This window comes from Hemicordylus capensis, chromosome 3, assembly GCF_027244095.1.
Source record: "Hemicordylus capensis ecotype Gifberg chromosome 3, rHemCap1.1.pri, whole genome shotgun sequence".
In the NCBI taxonomy this organism is placed as follows: domain Eukaryota; kingdom Metazoa; phylum Chordata; class Lepidosauria; order Squamata; family Cordylidae; genus Hemicordylus; species Hemicordylus capensis.
Window position 1 is genome coordinate 92,415,135 of NC_069659.1, and position 21,401 is coordinate 92,436,535.

At 45.0% G+C, this 21,401-nt stretch overlaps 1 protein-coding gene across 5 annotated transcripts in view; it reads right to left on the reverse strand.

Moving 5' to 3' along the window:
* Window positions 1-21,401, reverse strand: part of ERG (ETS transcription factor ERG) — a 189,102-nt gene that overhangs the window by 145,277 nt on the left and 22,424 nt on the right. The window contains exon 1 of one of the 5 annotated variants that reach the window (XM_053309171.1): window positions 18,020-18,089. The exons of 2 other annotated variants lie outside the window; for them this stretch is intronic. The gene's annotated coding sequence lies outside the window, so the exon portion shown is untranslated. Of the gene's footprint in view, window positions 1-4,569; window positions 4,588-18,019; window positions 18,090-21,401 lie in introns of those variants that run through there. 2 more of the 5 variants (XM_053309170.1, XM_053309172.1) reach the window with 2 other exon arrangements.

Genomic DNA, 21,401 nt, shown 5'->3' on the forward strand with positions numbered 1-21,401 from the left:
GGCAGGCCCGTCCATGGAGGAGGCACTCGGCCCGGCAGCCTGGGCCCAGCCGCTGCTGCCCCTTTCCTCCACAGCCGGGGGAGGGAGGGCAAGAGAGAGTTGGGCGAGGGGGAGGGAGGGCAAGAGAGTGGGGCAGAAGGGAGGGGGGAATAGCCGGCCCCAAAGAGCACACAGATGCTCTGTGCGGGTCGGCTAGTAGGTTACTATTTTACCAATTTGTTCTATTTCTAATTAAAACTTGATCTTTGCCTTAAAAGGAGGCATGCCGGGCGTAGCTAGGGGAGAGGGGGCCGTGTTCATGCCTCTCTCTGGCAGCCCCCCAGAGTGAGGAAGATAATGAAGAAAATAGGAAGAGATGGATCTGGAGGGCCCTCAGGAGCTGGGGGCCCGTGTTCTTTGAACCCTTTCGCTCAATTATAGCTACGCCCCTGCATGCAACATTCACCCACTTTCCCTTCTTCTGTATTCTTCCTTGTCTCCCTATAATCTCAGGCTGATATCCTAATTTCTAATCAAGATTATTTTTAAAAATCAACATGTAAATTCCATCACAGCAGACTCACATCCCTGTATGTGTTCAGCCAAAATTGGCAAATGTTTCAAACAAAAATTATTCAGTCTCTTCCAAAGTTTTTTTCCAAATGCTGCTGACTTTTTTTTTTTGTAAGAATGCACTGTGGTCAGATTGCTAGTTCTCTAGATTGTGTCAGGAGTCTCAGTAATGTAGGTATTCTTATACATACCTTCTAAATGTCTGAGGTGGCAATCCTATGATGGAGCAAGCCTTACTGAACTCAGTGGCATTTACTTCTGACTAAATATGCTTAAGATTGTAATATCAGTATCTCAGTTTTCAATCTGATTTAAAGGAGGCTGCAGATGAGGTAGGGCTTGTGCTTTGAAGTAAAGTAAAGGTCAAGCTGCAAGCTCCTTATCTATCACGATAACATAGTCTAATGGAAATCCTAAAAGTTTCAGAAGAATTTCAGATTACATTTCTCTGGCACCGATCCAGCTCTAGTCACGCTTTGTTGTATAAGACTAATGGTCCTGGATGAACATGATTATCTCCATTTGCATCAGACCTATCCATTATATTCAGCAGAAACTGGATTAGCATCACAGTATGCATCTACACCTGATGTGCATCTATAGCAAGTGCTTCATGAGGATTTTCTCTCCTGGAGTACACTCTCACTATGCTTGGAAACTCTCTTTATATAAACTGACAAGTCAATTGCATCCTTCTAAAACCAGAGATTTTAATGTCTGGTGTAGTAATGTCATTGGCACTTTAAAAAGTAAATAGAAGTATGCATCACCTTAAGCGGCACAGCAGGGAAATGCTTGACTAACAAGCAGAAAGTTGCTAGTTTGAATCCCCGCTGGTACTATATTGAGCAGCAGCGATATAGGAAGATGCTGAAAGGCATCAGCTCATATTGGACAGGAGGAGGCAATGGTAAATCTCTCCTGTATTCTACCAAAGAAAACCACAGGACTCTGTGGGCGCCAGGAGTAGAAATCGACTTGACGCACACTTTACCTTTTTACCTATGCAGAGTTCAGAAGACCACTTAAAAGGGCAAAACAAGCAAACAAGGAGGGGGGGAAACACCCCGTGGGTCTTACTAACTGGTCCTATATATAGCAACACTCAACTTCCAGAATGCCCAGAACTGGGTGTTGGCAGCACCAGTGGAGCAATAGCCTTTGCTGTGCAAGACTTTTCCACAGACTCATGTGCCATCCTAATCAGTACCACTTCACAACAGTTCATCTAGACCCAGGAAATGGTCTGGTAAGATGAAAATTACCATGTAGGGTATGTGTGTATATACACAAACACATACAGATAAATTACCATGTATGGTAATGATGTCACACACCAATGTACACTAAACTAGACCTTGCCAATAATTTTCACCGAATAGGCTTGGGAGCAAAATGCAGCAAGAGCAAAATGCAGACACAAAGTAATGCACTTTCAAATCCAGTGATCCACTTAACACATACCTATCACTGGAATTTTATATGCTCCTCTCTGGCTCCATCATGATCTTAATTAAAATTGTTGTGAGTCGAGGCTAGCTATTCTTTTGTAAGTTAAGCACTGGATAATGGGTAAAGAAGCCCAAAGGATGTTTTGCTAATGACTCTAACAAAACCTAATCAGTGACACCATAGAGGGTCTGACAATAGTACCCACCTGAAGGGAAGGGATGAAGGTGACGTCACTCAGTCCCCCTGCTCCCCTCCCTGGCAGACTGAGTGAGGTCATTAACACAATCAAAAACTGTGTTTCTCCCAGGTTTGGGAGCTGTAAGTGCTCCCAATTTTCGGTTGTGTGAAACAAGGTAAGAGGAAAACCTGGGTTGAAGTGATTGTGTGGAAGCAAGGTAGGAGGAAAAGCTACCCAGGTTTCCCTGGGTAGTGTAAAAGAACAGCCAAACTTCTAGATTTGAGAAACATAAAAAAGGAATTTAAAGAAGACCTAGAATGGGGCAGTGAAGGTAAAAAACTGTATCATGCCAGGATGCAGAGTTTGGACACTGATGTAACTTGCTGATGACTGTTAAGAATGATCTGTTGTCTCAACTTCATTCAATGCTCTGCCAATAAACCAAATATTAAGCCAAGACACCATAAATCTGCAGTGATTTTCCTTCCATAGGAAATCAGAACCCAAAGCGCTGCAAATCCCTGGAACTTTTCACCACTCAGGGAAATGGAGCACCCAGAGGTAGTGATGTGCACGGTCCGGAGAAGTCCGGACCGGCACCGAAGGGGGGCCTTGTTTTTAGGGCGGGGAGGGCTTGCTTAGCCCTCCCGCCTCCTTGCCCCCGCCAGCGCCCGTATTTTCTAGTATAGGGGCGCTGGAAACCAGCCGCCCCCCCCCCCGCTGCGGCGGCGAAAGAACTCCCCATGCCAGCCCTCCCTCCCTCCCAGCTAGCTGCCCGCCCGCCCTCCCGCCCTCCCGCCCGCTGCTCACCCGCTCACCGGATAGTAAATGAGAGGAGCTCCGGCACAGAGCTCCTCTCGTTTGGAAGGCCTCCGGCAGAATGGTGTTTTGCGCACATGCGCGCGCCGCAAAGCACGCCGTTCGCCGGAGGCCCGGTCTACCCGCCGGGAAAGGGCCGGGTAGACCGGGCCTCCGATCGCTGGGTAGACCGGGCCTCCGATCGCCGGAGGCCCGGTCTACCCAGCGATCGGAGGCCCGGTCTACCCGGCCCTTTCCCGGCGGGTAGACCGGGCCTCCGGCGATCGGAGGCCCGGTCTACCCAGCGATCGGAGGCCCGGTCTACCCGGCCCTTTCCCGGCGGGTAGACCGGGCCTCTGGCGAATGGCGTGCTTTGTGGCGCGCGCATGCGCGCGCGCGCGCAAAACACCATTCTGCCGGAGGCCTTCCAAACGAGAGGAGCTCTGTGCCGGAGCTCCTCTCGTTTACTATCCGGTAAGCGGGTGAGCAGCGGGCGGGAGGGCGGGCGGGCAGCTAGCTGGGAGGGAGGGAGGGAGGGAGGGCTGGCATGGGGAGTTCTTTCGCCGCGGCGGCGGGGGGGGGGGAGCGGCTGGTTTCCAGCGCCCCTATACTAGAAAATACGGGCGCTGGTGGGGGCAAGGAGGCGGAAGGGCTAAGCAAGCCCTCCCGCCCTTAAAGGCATACCCCCCACCCGGACCCGAACCAGGCAGGGCCGGACCGGTCCGGCAGTTCGGCCATTCTTTGGAATGGCCGCCGGACCGGTTCGGGCACACCACTACCCAGAGGTAATGTAACAATATATAAAAGACATATCTCTTTAGGTCTCTAAAAGTAATTTTTCTAAGTTGGTACTACCAGTTAATTCTGAGCACTCACTAGCAAAGTACATTCATTGGTAATCCATGAGCACTTTCTCACGAACAGTAAGAAGTTTGCAGGGAGGAAGCCCTAAAGATCTTGCCTCCCCATGGACGATCATTCCGTCTTACCCGGGTGGGCGGATCGCCTGTCCAGATGAGCATCAGCTGCTGCCAGCGGCTCTAAGGGTCAGGGTGCTGGGCTGCATCGCCCTGCATTGCCCTGCCCCCCAGAGCTCCAACAATGCACGGCACAAGTGCATGGTGCATTATGGGGATCCCTCCTCCCCTCCCCGAGTCTCCTAGCCACGGCTGTTCACAGCCATGGCTGACAATCTTAAAAACAAGGTTAAGGGAGCACTTGCTCCCTTAACCTTGTTTAAAGGCTTAATAGGCGGGTTTGCCGCCGTGGTGCCGCCGAGATCAACCTGAGCCGGGCTGGGCTCCCTTAGCCCGGTTTTGCACACATGTGTGTATAGCCTCCACAAGTATTCAGTCTGTCGCTAACCTCAGAATAGCAGAGGGAGGGAGTTTTGTAGACTCCATTCCTCATCTCTGCACACCCCCTTCACCACTGTAGTCTCTCTTCACCTCCTTTTGTTCTTAGGGAGCTGTTCGATGAACATCCTTGGTCTGCTTTGCTTTTATTGATGCCCCACATCTTTGTCCCTCCCCGCTTTCTGTTTCCACCTTCATTTCAGCCCTGCCTTATCCTGTTAATTGTTTCTTTACCCGTCTCTCCCCAGGTGTCCTGTTGTCTTCCTCACACTTCGCTGTTAGTAATGTGCCTCCCCATCAGCTTCCCAGTTAGCTCTTGCAGCCTCCTCCCTCTTGTCCTGCCTGCTGGCCACGTTAGCCCACTTCTTGCCCACTTTGGGCTCTCCTTGTGCAGCCTCATGCCTGGCATTAGCTGGCAGGCCCTGCCTCTACCTGGGCTCCCTACATCCTTCTACCGTTGTGCCTGGCCTTTGCTCTGTGGTTCCAGACACAGCACACACCCAGAGGCAGCTGTCCGGGGCTTTCCTGACAATTTCTTTAGAATTGTCAGTGGAGTGGGGGTGGGGGTGCTTGGCCACTGGGCAGTGGTGCTGCGCCCAACTGACATTCAGCCATGATCAGCACAGTAGATTGGGTCTTAGATTGGAGTCTAAGATCCAATTCAGTAATCCAAAAACCTTCGGTTTAAGATGAGAGTTAAGATGCTTTATATTTTCACTCATACTCTAAAAATAATGGAGATTGCAAGTTAAGGTGCCCGTCTTAACTTCTGTGCCATATAAGCTGTTACTGGAGGAGGAGCAGGAGGAGGAGGAGGACGACGACGACTTTGTGTAATCTGGTATATGATGTGATGGCTTTAGAAGTCTCCATGCATCCATACTTTGCCTTGGTCTGTAAGCTGGACATTGGGCTGGGGAGGGATGCATCCAGGCAGACATTTAACAGGTACAGCTTTCCTGATCACTTTCTGATGAATTTCTGCCTACTGCATCTCTGATCAAGGCAATGTGTGGGTGCATTTCAAAAGCCACCATCATATACCAGAGTGTACAAAGTCTTTACAGTTTATATGGCACGGAATTTAAGATGCTCACCCTAATGTGCAATTTCCATTCTTTGTAGAGCACAAATGAAAATGTTAACTCTTAACTCTCATCTTAAACTGAAGGTTTGGGGATTACTGAATTTCCAGGGATTTTTAAAAGGGAAATCTGATTTGAAACTATGGAAAAGAGCTTTCCCAAACCACAAGGCAGAACTTCCTGATGTTGAACACCAAAATCTTTGTAAATCCTTCAACTAAGATAAAGTCGCATTTCTACCCCCATGGAAAAAACACAAATAAAATGAGTAGATTCAATAATAGTGACAGTGTGATCGCACCTCAGGATTATTCAGTAGGGATGTGCTTGAAATGCGATTTAGCATACGAATTGTGGGCATATCTTTTAAGAATGAGGGCTTTCACAGTCCCTTTCAAGCGGAGGAGAGCAGGTCTACACCTGCTCCTTCTCCAATCGCCACCATTGCCGTAGTCCCAGTGGTCTTCCCAGCTATGCCTGTGTACCAGCGGGGCATCTCCCAGCTGTCACTGCACAACGCCAGCATGCACATGGCCACCACCATATATAGCCATGGCCTCTGCCATGGCCTTTTACCATACATAGTGACTCATACTCTGCTTTATGAGCCCCCTAGAGCACAAAAGCCCCCCAGTTCTTGAAACCCCAATATAGGAGCCCTTGTATCTTCTTTTTCCCTCTACCTACACTCAGGACACACAGGCCTTGAGCAGCAGTTCTCCCTCCACCTTTCCAGGGTCTGTTCTCTAGCTCTAGTTCTCCTCTCTAAGGAGCTGATATGAGCTCTTCTGGCTTTTGCTCTTCTTCCTCTTTTTGTGGCATGTTTTGATGATACCTATTAGTGTCTGTCTCTTTTCCTTCTGTCTAGGAAGTAGTACATTTAAAAAGTTGTAAACAAGTGATGTAGCTTCTGAGCATAGACAGAGCAGATTCCTTTCCTTTAAGCCTCAGGCCTTCATTAATGCTTAATGGCTGATAGGGTAATGGCTTACTCAAAGCAGTCCCACTGAAACTGAAAGGACATTAGGACTTCCTTAACATATTCTTTTAATTTCAGTAGGATAACTCTGAGTAATGTTCCTCATTATGTCAGTCACTGGGGCGATTCACACGATTGTCCTGGGCATGGAGGGAAGGTTGCTTTCACCTCACCTCCCCCCCAGACGACCAAGCCGGTCCTCTTCGGCGCATCTCCTGCGCGCCCACATGGGCAGCCCTGCTCTGTACAGCTGTGAAGCACTGGAAAGCTGTAGGTGTGCCTAAAGTGTGTAATGGCTGCCTCCGGGCATCCATCAATGCAATGCACAGCATGTGCATTGCACTGGGGATTCCTCCCTCAGATGGGCACTCTATGTGCCTGTCTGCACGCAGCCCAAGAAGTCACACGATGTCTGGTAGCCAGGTTTAGCCAAGAGCACCCTTGACCTTGGCTATAAGACAGGTTCGTTAAGGGGGATAGGTGGGCAGGGAGTGGAGGGATCTGCGAGGATCCTGCCGCTTCTCACAACCAGCCTAACTCTCCCTGGGGCTGCCCAGGCAGGATTAGGCTGGTCATGAGTACAGCCTATCTCTTTCTTGCTGTATTCTCTACAAAGAAAGAGAGGATGGATTATTGAAATTTTTGTTTTAAATATACTAACAGATCTTATGCCCTATGGGATGCTTTGGCTTTGAGAACAATCTGTGTGCTGGGTGGAGTGCTGGTGGGTAAACCTCACAGGACTTTTACATTGTTTTTCACTCAGATTCTTAAAAGGCCTTTCCATTATTCTCCCCTCCCCTGACACCATTTTTTCAGGGACTGTTTAACTGTTCCCTCATGATATGGAAGAGAGTCGCACTGAGTTTAATGGAGTTTACTTCCTTCGAGATGTGCACATACAATTGCAGGTTCAGTTATCAAAATGCTGCTGGGAAAGGCATGTGCACTTCAGCCCAGCATCCAGAAAGCTTCAAAGAAGTTCATCAAGGAAATTCCAGAAACCATTCCCGCCCAGTGCCAACAAACTATTATTGTGGTGTAGACTGCCCTTGAACATGGAAGTTCTACGTGAGAGCCCAAATGCCTAATTGTTGGCTTCAGCCAGTAGCTTGGAGGGTCAAGGTGCTGGGATGCGTTGCTCCACCCCTGGAACACCCTTTATTTATTTATTTATTTATTTATTTATTTATTTTTAAATTTATATACCGCCTTTCGTTAAAAACAATCCCAAGGTGGTTTACAAAAATTAAAAAACATAATAAAAATGACAGTTAAAAGTATTAAGCTAAAAATATGACAACAAATCTGATTTAAAATATATAAAATACAAACATAAAAACTGTACACAGATAAAAACACACAGAAGCAGCAATAAAACAATCATGTAAAGGCCTGGATAAAAAGCCAAGATTTAACAAGCTTTCTAAAAACTGATGGAGTCCGAGGAGCGAATGACCACTGGGAGAGCATTCCAAAGTCTGAGGACAGCAAAAGAGAAGGCTCTGTCCCGTGTGCACGACAACCAAGCCTCCCTCATTGTCAGCACCCGGAGCAGAGCCCCCGCAGATGATCTCATCAAGTAGGCAGCAACCCTTGGGAGCAGGCAGTCCCTCAGGTATCCCGGGCCCAAACTGTTAAGGGCTCTAAAGGTCAAAACCAGCACCTTGAATTGGACCCAGAAACACACTGGTAACCAGTGCAGATCTTTCAAAATAGGTGTGATATGATCACACTGGGCAGCTTTTCAGCAAAACCATTCTCAAAGCCATTACACAGAAAAAGGAATAAGATGGTTCCCTTTCCCAAATAGGATCACAATCTACAGATAAGCACAAGCTAGGCAACAGCAACAGTCACAGAAGGGAAGTTATGCTGGGGTTGGTTAGAGGCAATTTTCTCCTCCGGATAAATATGAGAGAGCTTCTATTTTTTTAAAAAAAGGTGCCTCTTTGCTCAGCTCTTAAAATATTCACAGTTCTCAAAATATGGATCCAATCTGTCAGTTGTTCTTTCAACAGTCTGTAGAAGCCACTACCACCAGAGGTGGTAGCAATACATGGCTCACATGTCCTACGGTGTTAGAAGAACAGAACAGGACCTACGTGCTCACAAGAGGCTGCTTTGGAGCTCAGCCCAGAGCACTGCCAAACATGGAAGAAGAGAGCAATTTTAGCTGATCTCCCTTCCCTCTAAAAGTACTATTCAGCTGCCAGGAATATGTGCCTGAGAGTTGTGCAGCCATTGGGGACATATTCCTGGCAGTGAAATAGTACTTTTGGGGGGTGGGGAGATCAGTGAAAATTGCTTTTTCTCTGCTTCTCTGCACATGTTCAGCTGCTCAACAGTGCTCTGGGCTGTGCTCTGAAACAGCCTCTAGAGAGCATGCAGGTCCCGTTCCATCCTTTGCAGAAAATGGGAGCAAATGTTTCACACACACATTACATTCTCACAACCATGTGATCACAGTTAAAAGGTTAAGTATGACTGATGAGCTGCACATGATGATAGTAATTAACCACCATTTGTATAGAAGAAAAATTGAACTACCTTCTCCGTAGTGAACAATTCTGCACACTCATACATCAAAACAAATCAGCCAAATAAAAGAAACAGTGCAATCCAGTCCATGTTTACTATGACTAGGTGAAGCTGCAGCGACCTACTCAACTTTGGCCTAAAGCAAAGCACTGCCTGGTGGGCAATGGCTGCCGCCTCAGAAAAGACTACATTTCCCAGGAGCACCTGCACCATTTCGAGGATTCCAGGGAAAGCAAAGGGGGAAAGGTCATTTTAAATGCAATCCAGGAGTTGCCTGCTTCCTTGCCGGAAGAAGTGAAGATTAAATAAGTTGTTCTAGTAAGAACTAATCAGCCTACTTCCCTTTCACTATCTCTACATCTGTACTAAATTTGGTGCAAGCTGAGGTCCACAAGTTAGATCTCTTGTGCCTCAAATCTTCATTTGTCCACCATCTTGGATTGGGGTAGATGTCATCATTACACACTGCACCATTGAGATGTCCCTATGTGTCACTCACTACAGCTGTTCCAAATTTGGTTCAAATCAGTTAGACAGTCCTCAAGTTAGTGCACTTGCGCATCAAAAGTTTATGCAACAGTCATCTTGGATCAGGCTCGGTGACATCAACACAAACTACACCATTGGGGCATCACTATATGTCCATACTCTGTAGCAAATTTGGTTCAAATCAGTTAGAGTGTCCACATGTTAGTGCACCTGCACTTCAAAAGTTTGCATGTCAGCAATCTTGAATTGGGGTGGATGACATCATCACAATCTTCGCCATTGAGGTGTCCCTATGTGTTCCTACAGCTGTAGTAAATTTGATTCAAATCAGTCAAGTTGTTCACAAGAGACATAAGCTCAGGGCGGTATAAACATAAGTTAAATAAATAAAAATAAGTTAGCTCACTTGCACCTCAAAAGTTTATGGTTCCGCCATCTTGAATCAGGGTGGATTACAATCACAGACTATACAACTGAGGTGTCCCTGTGTGCCACTCACTACAACTGTACCTAATTTGGTTCAAATCAGTTAGACAGTCCACAAGTTAGCCCACTTGCGCCTCAAAAGTTCACACATCCATCATCTTGGATCGGGGTAGATGACATCATCACAAACTACACCATTGAGGTGTCTCTATGTGTCCCTACAGCTGCAGCAAATTTGGTTGAAATCAATTAAGTGGTTCACAAGTTAGACCACTTGTGCCTCAAAAGTTTACACATCCACCCTCTTGAATTAGTGTGGATGGCATCATTACAAACTGCACCATTGAGGTGTCCCTGTGTGACACTCACAGCAACTGTACCCAATTTGGTTTAAATTGGAAAGACAGTCCACAAATTAGCCTGCTTGTGCCTCAGTTGTTCACGTGGCCATCATCTTGAATTGGAGTAGATGGCATCATCACACACCATGCCATTAGGGCATCCCTATGTGTCCCTACAGCTGTAGCAAATTTGGTTCAAATCGGTTAGGCGGTTCACAAGTTAGCCCATTTGCGCCTCAAAAGTTTACGTGTCTGCCATCTTGGATAGGGGTAGATAACATAATCACAAACTATGCCACTGAGGTGTCCCTATGTGTCCCTATAACTGTACCCAATTTGGTTCATATTGGTCGAGGCGTTGGAAAGTTGATTGGTGACACACACGGATGGACACACAGACACACACAGAGAATGCCGGGTGATCGCATAAGCCTACTGCTATGGAGAGGAGCAAGGAGAGGCAGGGAGAACCTGCAGAGAGTTCCTCAAGGGTTCATATCAACAATAATGCTCCTCCCATTGCTGCTATTGTGACAGTTGAAGGGGTGGGCTCTGGTGGTAGGAAAACACCTGCCTTCCCCTACGGAAGAATAGTGACTACAGTGTGTATCTGTGTGTTCACAATTAACTTATGGAATCTGCTGCCACAGGTTCTGATGACAGTCATTAGCTTCAATTGGAAATTTAAAGGGGGAAAAGACACATTCAAGGATTTATCATGTAGCAATGATTAATAGTCACAATGGTGGCTATATCGAAACATTTGGGTTCAGTATACCTCTGAATACCAGTTGCAGGGGGGAGGGTAATAGCAGGGAAGGGCTGTTTCCTTCATTCCCTGTTTGTGAGCTTCCCATAAGCATCCAGTTGGCCACATGAGGAAGCAACATGCTAGAGCTGATGGATCTTTGGTCTGATCCAACATGGCACTTCTATTTTTTAAATATTATTCCAGTTGGGACTACTGAGTCACATGGCAAACCAAGTTTAGTAAATTTCTCCCACAAATACTTTCCCATTAAAACAAGAACAATAAATGCTTAGGCAAAGGACTTACTAAAGATTTTAGAGGCTCACAGGTAAAGTTTATCAGTGAAACCTATGAGCAAATTCCCAGCATTAATAGGTCTCCACATGTGGCAATGAAAGAAACTGGCAATTCTCTACAATGGTTCACTTAACAGGTTACACTCCTAGCCAACTGGTAGCAATCAGGCAAGACACTGTAGAGGGCAGGAAATCTAAAATTAGGTTTTACTACCTATAATGGAGGATTTATGGGATAACTTAATTGGCAGTCTTGGGACAGAAACCCAGGATGGGGTGGGGGGGGGGACAACAACATCTTTCTCAGTGTACCCTATGAACCTTTCCTGCAGTGCACTGAAAAGCGGAGGCATTTGAAAATCAGTTTAAAATGCAATATCCCTCATTTTAATACAGGATATGAAACAGGAGCAGAAGCATTGATATGCATTGGTTTCCCATTACATTAATTGTTTCTTGTTACAAACCATGCCTTTAACACATTGTATAGTAAATAGCTCTTGAGTAAACAGAAGGCTGTAATTCAGTCCAATGCTTTCCTGACATCATAAACCACAAAAGCACAGCTCAACTGTTTGTAGATGACAGTAACTTGGAGTTAGCCTTGTGTGCACTGGAGAGCGAGTAGCATTGTTTGTAACCTAACTTAAGCAATGTTTGTAACTTCTGCCAAGTTCCTTTAAAATGCTTTATAATACCATTTATAGATGATTTTATTCATATATATATATATATATATATATATATATATATATATAAATAAAACTAACAGAAGATATGTGATTTTTCTTCTTCTGGGACATGATTGATTGATTGATTAAGTGAGGTCAAGTCGGTGTCGACTCTTAGCAACCACATAGATAGATTCTCTCCAGGATGATCTGTCTTCAACTTGGCCTTTAAGGATTCTCAGTGGTGCATTCATTGTTTTCGTAATCGTGTCCATCCACCTTGCTGCTGGTCGTCCTCTTCTTCTCTTTCCTTCCACTTTTCCCAGCATTATGGACTTCTCAAGGGAGCTGGATCTTCACATAATGTGTCTGAAGTATGATAGTCTGGTCATTTGTGCCTCGAGTGAAAAGTCTGGATTGATTTGTTCTATGATCCATTTGTTTGTTTTCCTGGCTGTCCATTTATCTGCAAAAGTCTTCTCCAGCACCAAAGTTCTAAAGCGACAATGCTTTTTCTGTCTTGCTTCTTCAAGTCCAGCTTTCGCATCCATAGAGTGTCACGGGGGAAAACATTGTCCGAACGATTCTAATCTTTGTAGGTGCAGACACATCATGGCATCTAAATATCCTTTCCAAGGCCTTCATTGCTACCCTACCAAATGCTAGTCTGTGGCATACTTCTTGACTGCTGGATCCTTTACTGTTGATGGTCGATCTTAAAAGGCAGAAGCTATCCTCCACTTCAGTGTCTTCATTATCAGTTCTGAGGCTGGTTGCTGTATCCGTTGTCATTAGTTTAATCTTCTTTACATTTAATTGTAGTCCCATTTTTTTCACTGTGTTCCTTGACTGTCATTACTAGAGCTTGCAGATCATCCACATTCTCAGCTATTAGAGTGGTGTCATCAGCGTAGCACAAGTTATTGATGTTTCTTCCTCCAGCTTTAAAACCACACTCATCTTCTTCCAATCCAGCTTCTCTCAGTATATGTTCAGCATATAAACTGAATAGAGAAGGAGACAGTATACAGCCTTGTCTTACTCCTTTGCCAATCTGTAACCAGTCTGTTTCACCAAGTTCTGTTTGGGCTGTGGCATCCTGTTCTGTGTATAGGTTTCTCATGAGAATAAAGAGATCTTCTGAGACGCCCATTTTCCTAAGGATATTCCACAGCTTGATAATAATATCCAGGCCCTTTAGGACTTGGCTTCATAGTAGTGATGTGCACGGACTGCGGAGGTGCGGTCCGACGCCGGAGGGCTTGCTTTAAGGGCAGGGGGGTTGTATTTACCCCTCCCGCTGCTTTTCCCCATCCGGCGCTCCGGTTTTTGGCAAAATCTTAGGGGCGGCAGCATTGCAATAGCTTTCAATATTACCCCTGCTAACTGGGCAAAGAGGCACCTTTTACCATGGTGATTCTCTTTATTCAGCAGGGGGAGAGTAACTGGCCCTATCCACCCTCAACACAGTACCTCCAGTGACTGTTGCTGGTGTCTATCTTATGTTTCATTTTAGAATGTGAGCCCTTTGGGGATAGGGAGCCATCTTATTTACTTATTATTTCTCTGTGTAAACCGCCCTGAGCTATTTTTGGAAGGGTGGTATAGAAATCGAAATAATAATAATAATAATAATAATAATAATAATAATAATAATATATCAAGGACAGTGAAGAAGATGCACTTCAAATGGTCAATAATGAGAAACTATTCAACACCAATGAAACAAAGCAGGCCTACAAGAAAGAACAAGTCAAGAACCGAGCAGAAAAATGGAAAAATAAGCCATTGCATGGTTAATATTTGCACAATATAAGTGGAAAATCAGACATCACCAAGAACTGGCAATGGCTTAAGAATGGCAACCTGAAGAAAGAAACCGAGGGTTTAATACTGGCTGCACAAGAACAGGCACTAAGAACAAATGCAATAAGAGCAAAAGTCGAAAAATCCACAACAAACAGCAAGTGCCGCCTTTGTAAAGAAGCAGATGAAACCATGGACAACCTAATCAGCTGTTGTAAAAAGATCGCACAGACTGACTACAAACAGAGGCATGACAAGGTAGCAGGGATGATACACTGGAACGTCTGCAAAAAAAAAAAAGCTACCTGTAGCCAAAAATTGGTGGGACCATAAAATTGAAAAAGTTGAAGAAAATGAAGATGTAAAAATATTATGGGACTTTCAACTACAAACAGACAAACATCTGCCACACAATACACCAGATATAACTGTAGTCGAGAAGAAAGAAAAACAAGTTAAAATAATCGACATAGCAATACCAGGGGATAGCAGAATAGAAGAAAAAGAAATAGAAAAAGAAATCACCAAATACAAAGATCTACAAATTGAAGTTGAAAGGCTGTGGCAGAAGAAGACCAAAATAATCCCAGTGGTAATTGGCGCCCTGGGTGCAGTTCCAAAACAACTTGAAGAGCACCTCAACACCATAGTGGCCACAGAAATCACCATCAGCCAATTACAAAAAGCAGCTTTACTGGGAACAGCCTATATTCTGCAACGATATCTATAACAACAGAAACAACATTGACAATAAAATTCAGCCATCCCAGGTCCTTTCGAAGGACTCGATGTCTGGATAAAACAAACCAGTCAATAACACCTGTCTGACTGTGTAAATGAGAGATAATAATATGTTATCATGCTTTTATTGTCCTGACCATCAGGCCCACAGTGACCAAATTTGCAATGGTCTTTTAAAAGCTTTAAAGAGTTTTAAAACTCAAAAACTACCATAAAATGTTTGTCAATGTTGTCAGAGGAATGGAAATGAAAGTTGGCAGGAATATCCTCCAAAGATTACTCCATGGAGAGAGCACAACAATTTGTTCATTGTCATTGTAACCCTGACCCTAGCCCTGCCCTAACCCTTTCCTTTGTGCAAACGTGATTGCAATTTTCTCCAAATAGTTTGTGGGGTAGGGATAAAATAAAGGGTGATAACACAGAGAAAACTATTACGTGCAACAATGGTATCACCCATTTTCGATTTCTAGGGAGGAAGACATTGCCAAACATCCCTATGCACATTCATTCACTGAGATGATACCTGAGTTTAGCTCATGGACTATAGGCCATTTTCCAGATTACATGCTGCAGCGTACTTGCAACCTATCCACTAAGTGCCCCTCCATATTGCCTGTGCTTCCACATCGGTTTCACTGCATTGTCAGCAGGGTGCCGTTCATATTTCCCATGCCTTGATTCAAATTTTAATGATGCGTGTTTGCCCTACAATGCTGTAAATGCGCTGCAAGAAAGTAGCTGTATTTTTCTGTTGTAGGGAGCCTTTCCAGACATTTTATGCATTGTACCGTTTTGCAGTATGGACAGTTCTCTGCCCCCCCCCCCCCGACCCGTGCTTGCATCCTCCGCCCCGCTCACCATGAGGAGAGAAACAGGCAGGGAGAAATCTCGGTTTCCCCCTCCTTTCTTCCCCACAGATCCTAAACCACACACGTCCCTCCTCCTCCGCTTGCTTCCAACATAACTTGAGCTTATCAACACAGAAGGGGAGAGGAGAACAGCTGAGCAGATTTCTGAATCCAACCTTTTCTCGTGGATTTTTTTACTAAAGAGGAAGCCCTTTGAACTAAATCATTTACTACTGTGCAATCCCACTTGCTTAACAGCCTCCCCATTTCTTCTAGGGATGTGCACAAAACTGGTTTGCCCGGTTCGCTTCAAATTCGAACCAGGTTCGAACCAGAGGCATCTTTCCTCTGGGCCACCCCAACACCCCCCAAGTGCAGTTATGGGGCTGCTGAAACCTCCATTCTTCCCTATGGAGAAAAACCTTAAAGCCACTTGTGGGGTGCAGGGGTGGCACAGAGTGAGTAGTGGTCTAGTGCACAGAGGGTGACAACCACCCCCATGAGTTGCTAACCCACGGGGTACTGGGCTTTGTTGTTTCAGAGGTGTTCTGAGTGTAGATTCTTCGGTAGCATATAAGATTTTCAGTGACAAATAAATGAATCTACTCTCATTTGCTAACCTTAAAGACACATAAATTTCAAAAATCAGCTTTAACCCCCCCTCCCCCTCCCCATATGTGTGTGCATGCAGATTTGGGCAGTAATTGAAATACAAGTATTTAAAATATGTATTTCCAGTACTTTTAATTTTGTATCTAAAATACTTTTCAGAAATGTACTTTGTATCTAAAATACATATGCATATACTATGTGGCCAGAATTTATTGTTCCAACTGCCACATATCCCACAATGTACCATGCACGGTGCACTGGGTGATTCCCCCATCTCAGTGTTTCTTCGGGCTGCACACAGCTGGGTTAAGGGTGCACTTGCACCCTTAACCTTGACTAACAGCTGGGTTGACTATGGAGGTCAGTCTGCACAGGAGTGCCAGGATCCATGAGGATCCCAACACTTCACACAACCAGCCTAACCCAGGCTGTGCTGCCCTAGCCTGGGTTAGGCTGTTCCTGAGAACAGTCTCCCTATCACTGAGGGCACACAGGAAATACAGGAAATCAAGCAGCCATGCTTGCTTAGACTGGATTAAAAGCGTCTAAAGTTTTAAAAGACATCTTTTCCCTCACAGCAGTCTGTAAAGTTGGTCACAATGAGAGAGAGAGAGAGACAGACAGACAGACAGACAGGCAGAGAGCGCACCTCACAGGAGCAGATGACTCCATGTACAGGAGTCAGTTTCCCCACCCGCATTTTATCAGCACAGCAATCCTTTGAGGTAGGCTAGGCTGAGAAATATTGAGTGGCCAAGATCAACCAGTGATCTGACTGAGTGAGGACTTCATGACTGAGTGAGGGCTTCAACCTGGGTCTCCCAGTCCTCATCCAACTACCTAATCACTCACTACACCACACAGGCTTATGGGGCAGTTAGAATCTTGTTTATTTTCTGATTTGTAGGAGGGTATACATTTTGATTTGTAAACAAACTAGAAGCTTTCTTGAGCTTTCTTGCTGAATAACAGCTTGGGTTTAGGGGAATTCTTCTGAGTCTCCCCTGTAACAACCCCCCCCCAATTGCTCTTAAGTGCTTCAAGAATAGCATAGACAGAGAGGAAAGGGGGGGGGTATGGATTAATTGGGGTAAAAGGAATTCTTCTCCTCCCCATATGATTTTACCATTTGATTAAAGGTAAAGTGTGCCATCGAATCAGTGTCGACTCCTGGCAACCACAGAGCCCTGTGGTTGTCTTTGGTAGAATACAGGAGGGGTTTACCAATGCCATCCCCCACACAGTATGAGATGATGCCTTTCAGCATCTTCCTATATTGCTACTGCCTGATATAGGTGTTTCCAGCGGGGATTCAAACCGGCAACCTCTGGCTTGCTAGTCAAGTCATTTCCCCACTACTTGCCTTTTCATCACTAACATCATTACCCTGAATAAGTATTATTCATAATATGTATTATGGAACCATTTTGAACCATTGTTTAAAAAGTATTTTAGAATATAAGCTGAACCCACATAGAGCATCTGTGTGCTAGTGCACTCAGCTTTCCCACCTCCTCAGTCAGTCTTCCCCAGCCCAGACACTTGGCAGGGTGGCAGAAGTTGTTAGTGTAAAGGATGTAAATATAAAAGAACGGGCAAGCAGGTGGAGGAAAGCAGCTGCCAAGCAGTGAGCAAAGGGCGGGGGGGGGGTGGAACGGCCTCAGTGGCTTTACTGGCCCCATCACTTGGCCTTCCCCCCAGCTCGGCTTCCCCCCAGAAGACTTCACTTGGCCGTTCCACACACACACACACACACCCTTTGCTCACTGCTTGGCAGCTGCTTTCCCCATCTGCTTGCCCGTTCCTCCCCCACTCCCGCTCACTGTTTGCTTTCTCCCCCATTTGCCGCTCGCCCATTCCCCCCCACCCGCTCACCACTCAGCCTTTGCTCCCCACTCAGCCTTTGTTCCCCCCAGCTCACCTGTTGCTCTCCCCCACTCAGCCCTCTCTCCCACCTCCCTGCCCGCCTTAAGCCACCTCATGACGCAGAGGATGGGCAATGATGGGTCGCGGCTGCATTGGGGGCTGGGCTTGCCACACATGACCTTAGCATATTAAATATAGAGATTTTAACAGAATTGATTTTTTAACATACCAATAGGCAATCCCTTTTTTCCTTTATATATATTTTTTCTCCTGCAGACTTCCATTTGCCTGTTGCTTTTCTTCTCCTCCACACTCCTGATGCAAGAAAACTCACATCACAAACAATGACAATGCCTAACAGTGTAATATATTTGTCCTCTAATTTTAAAATGTTCAAAAATGTAAAGAAAATTGTCATAGCCCATCAAGGGTAGCCTGTGCACAAAAACACATGTCTGTGTGCAGCGGCCCTGCAGAAACATACAAGAGCATGTTGCACAAGGAGCTTTCCCAGACGGGTGGTTTCACTGCAGCAGGAAGTGCCTAAAGTTAAGCTTTAGCTTAACTGAGCACTACACCAAAGGCTACTTTGAGCACTACACCAAAGTGCTACTTTTTTAGGGTGCATATAATGTGCAGTATGCAAATCATCAAGAGCGAAGCGGAACAGTGCCACTGCAAAGCAGAATAGGTGTACGAACAACACCTTCTGTTGCTGTCCTGACGTTGCTGTAAATGATTCTGTGGTATGAACTCCCCTCAAACCTAAGTGTAGTGAAGCAGTGTTTAATCGCCGTTTGGAAAAGCTCCAGGAGTGGAAGGCCATATACACATGCCACAGTCCTTTGTCTACACTGGAGCTGTAAGTACCCCTAACAAACGGATGGCTGGTGCTGTCAGCTCTTTCTGCAATTATAGAAATCACTTATTGGGAGACATGGGGCTGATTGCAATGAATCTGTTGAACAGAAAGATCCTTGTGCACAATAGTGTACCCACAATCTACTGCAGCAAGCAAGGACCTCTTTAAAATGACTGTTAGTTATATTTTAATGTAGAACTCTATACTGTCTTTCTTGAAAAAGCCTCCATCTGAAAACATCTATGTTTCCATTTTCTGTAAGTACTATTCAAAGAGTAATAATTCACCCTGGCACAGCTTCATTTTCTCTAATCATTTACCCAAATGTGTTTTTTTCTCCTTGGATTGATTTTCATTTTGAATAAACAAGACACAACAGTAATTTATTTTTTTTGGCGGGGGGAGTTTCTATTTTTACAGAACGAGAAAATATCATATTAAATTTAACCCAGCTGCATAAAGCCATTAATAATCTGTGCTGTGTATGCAATATAAGCATAGATAACCTAAGAAAACACTTTAATTCCCATCTGCTCTCATGGGGGATGTTCATAAGATCAGCATATAGTGTTCTCCAGTAAAAGCCCAAGACATTGCAGAAGAGCCACTATTTCCACATAGTCTAGTACATTTGATGAAGTTATAGCATTTCCCTTTTATATGAGTCTCATCAAGGAGTTATGAACCGGAGCATAGTCTTTATTTCGGTCTTTGACCAGCATAACAGCAAAAAACAAAAAAAACAAGGGATCGCTATAAAATCACCTAAAAACGTAGTGTAGTGAGTAGAAGAAGCTAAAAGTTAAGATTATGAACATAAAACTATATGTAAAAATTAAGCATCACTGGTATCAGAATGATACTGAGTATAAAGGCGGCAAGACAGCAAAATCATGTGCCTAATACAGAACAGTGTTATATCTCATTCCTTATTGTATTCTATTCTATGTATGGCAACAGCATATCCAACAAGTGCATGCAACATACATACAGGTGCTAGAGTGCTTAGTTCTTATTAAACTCTAAACAAATTTTGCTAGCTATGAGTCAGAACTTGACCACATTATAGGATCTAAACTCACTCGGATCTGTCAAGAGGAAATTAAGATTAAAAGAATCAGTACAGCCTGGATGTGGACTAAGATATGGGGATCTAAGCTTATGCTGAATTTCACAATAGTACTGATAGTACAAGAGTACATGAGCTGTCATTTCAATCTCACCAGAGTCATAGGGCAAAAACACTCTCCCTATGGGATTTTTTGATATATTCCTTCCATCACAGCTATGCGCAAGGCATTGCATCGGGCCAGTGTCAGAGTTCTGTGGAAACTTGGGACAGTTAACTGGTTTAAATAGTTGGCAGGGATAAAACTCAAAATTTGATTGCCCAAAAAGACACCAACCGAAATGGAGCCCTGATCAATTTGCCGCTCCATATCATAAACTCTTTCCCTTATTTTGACTCTGGTGCTTTCATAACCCAAGGTTAGCAATGTGGTGGGGGGAAAGCCATAATGATATAGCTTTTCCTCCACCCCCTTTTCCCACCTTGAGTGATAGATGTCCTTTACCACAAGTTGAGTTAGTATGAACCCTATGCCCTTTGGGTGTATGGACTTAAAACAAAAGCAATTGGCAGTGATTTGTAGATTGGCCCAATACTTTCTGAAGCCCAGCACAGCCTTTAGCAACACATGGAAGCAAGATAGGAGGAAAACCTGGGAGTTATTCACACATGGCTTCATGCCCTGGGGTATCTGAAGAGTGAATCTGCTTCACAGCAGATTCGCCAAATGTTTAATTTGGGGAATTAAATTGACAGTTCACATAGATGTTGGCTCCTCCACGCACTTCCTGGCAGATCTTTTTTCTGTGCGTTCCCACCTACTTGCTCCAGGTTTTTCCTCCAACCAATCACAAATCATAACACAGAGGAAGAGGCGAGAGAGGTTTTTTCTGTTTAGTTTGACAGCTAAGAGCAGAAGATCGGCATGACGAGTTGCCAAACAGCTGCATCAAACAGCAGGATGCTTAACCCTTGCCTTTGTGAGTGACTGCCTTCATCACCTCATGTTTGCCCCCTACACACACACACACACACACACACACACACACACACACACACACACACACTTCATGGAAACAGTTTAGACAAAAAAGGGCTCAGGTTACATCCATTCTGCATATCTAGAGCCTATGTAAAACACAGGAAGACACATGCTGCAGTTTGTGCTTGTGTTTAACTCAGGAATTTCTCCCTCCCCCTCCCCTTCTGGACTCCCTCAACAGAGTATCACCAATCTGCAACAACACCTCCCCAGCACTTGCAACTGCAAATCATAGGAACATGGGAAACTGCCATATACTGAGTCAGACCATTGGTCTATCTAGCTCAGTATTGTCTTCACAGACTGGCAGAGGCTTCTCCAAGGTTGCAGGCAGGAATCTCTCTCACCCCTATCTTGGAGGAGCCAGGGAGGGAACTTGAAACCTTCTGCTCTTCCCAGAGAGGCTTCATCCCCTGAGGGGAATATCTTGCAGTGCTCACACATCAAGTCTCCCATTCAGATGCAACCAGGGCAGACCCTGCTTAGCTATGGGGACAAGTCATACTTGCTACCACAAGACCAGCTCTCCTCTCACTTAGAGCAGACCATACCCCAAACAGCTGTCAAACTCCTATTAATTGAGTTTTGAAAAATACCAATTTACTGGCATGATATGACACCACACATAACAGAGAAAC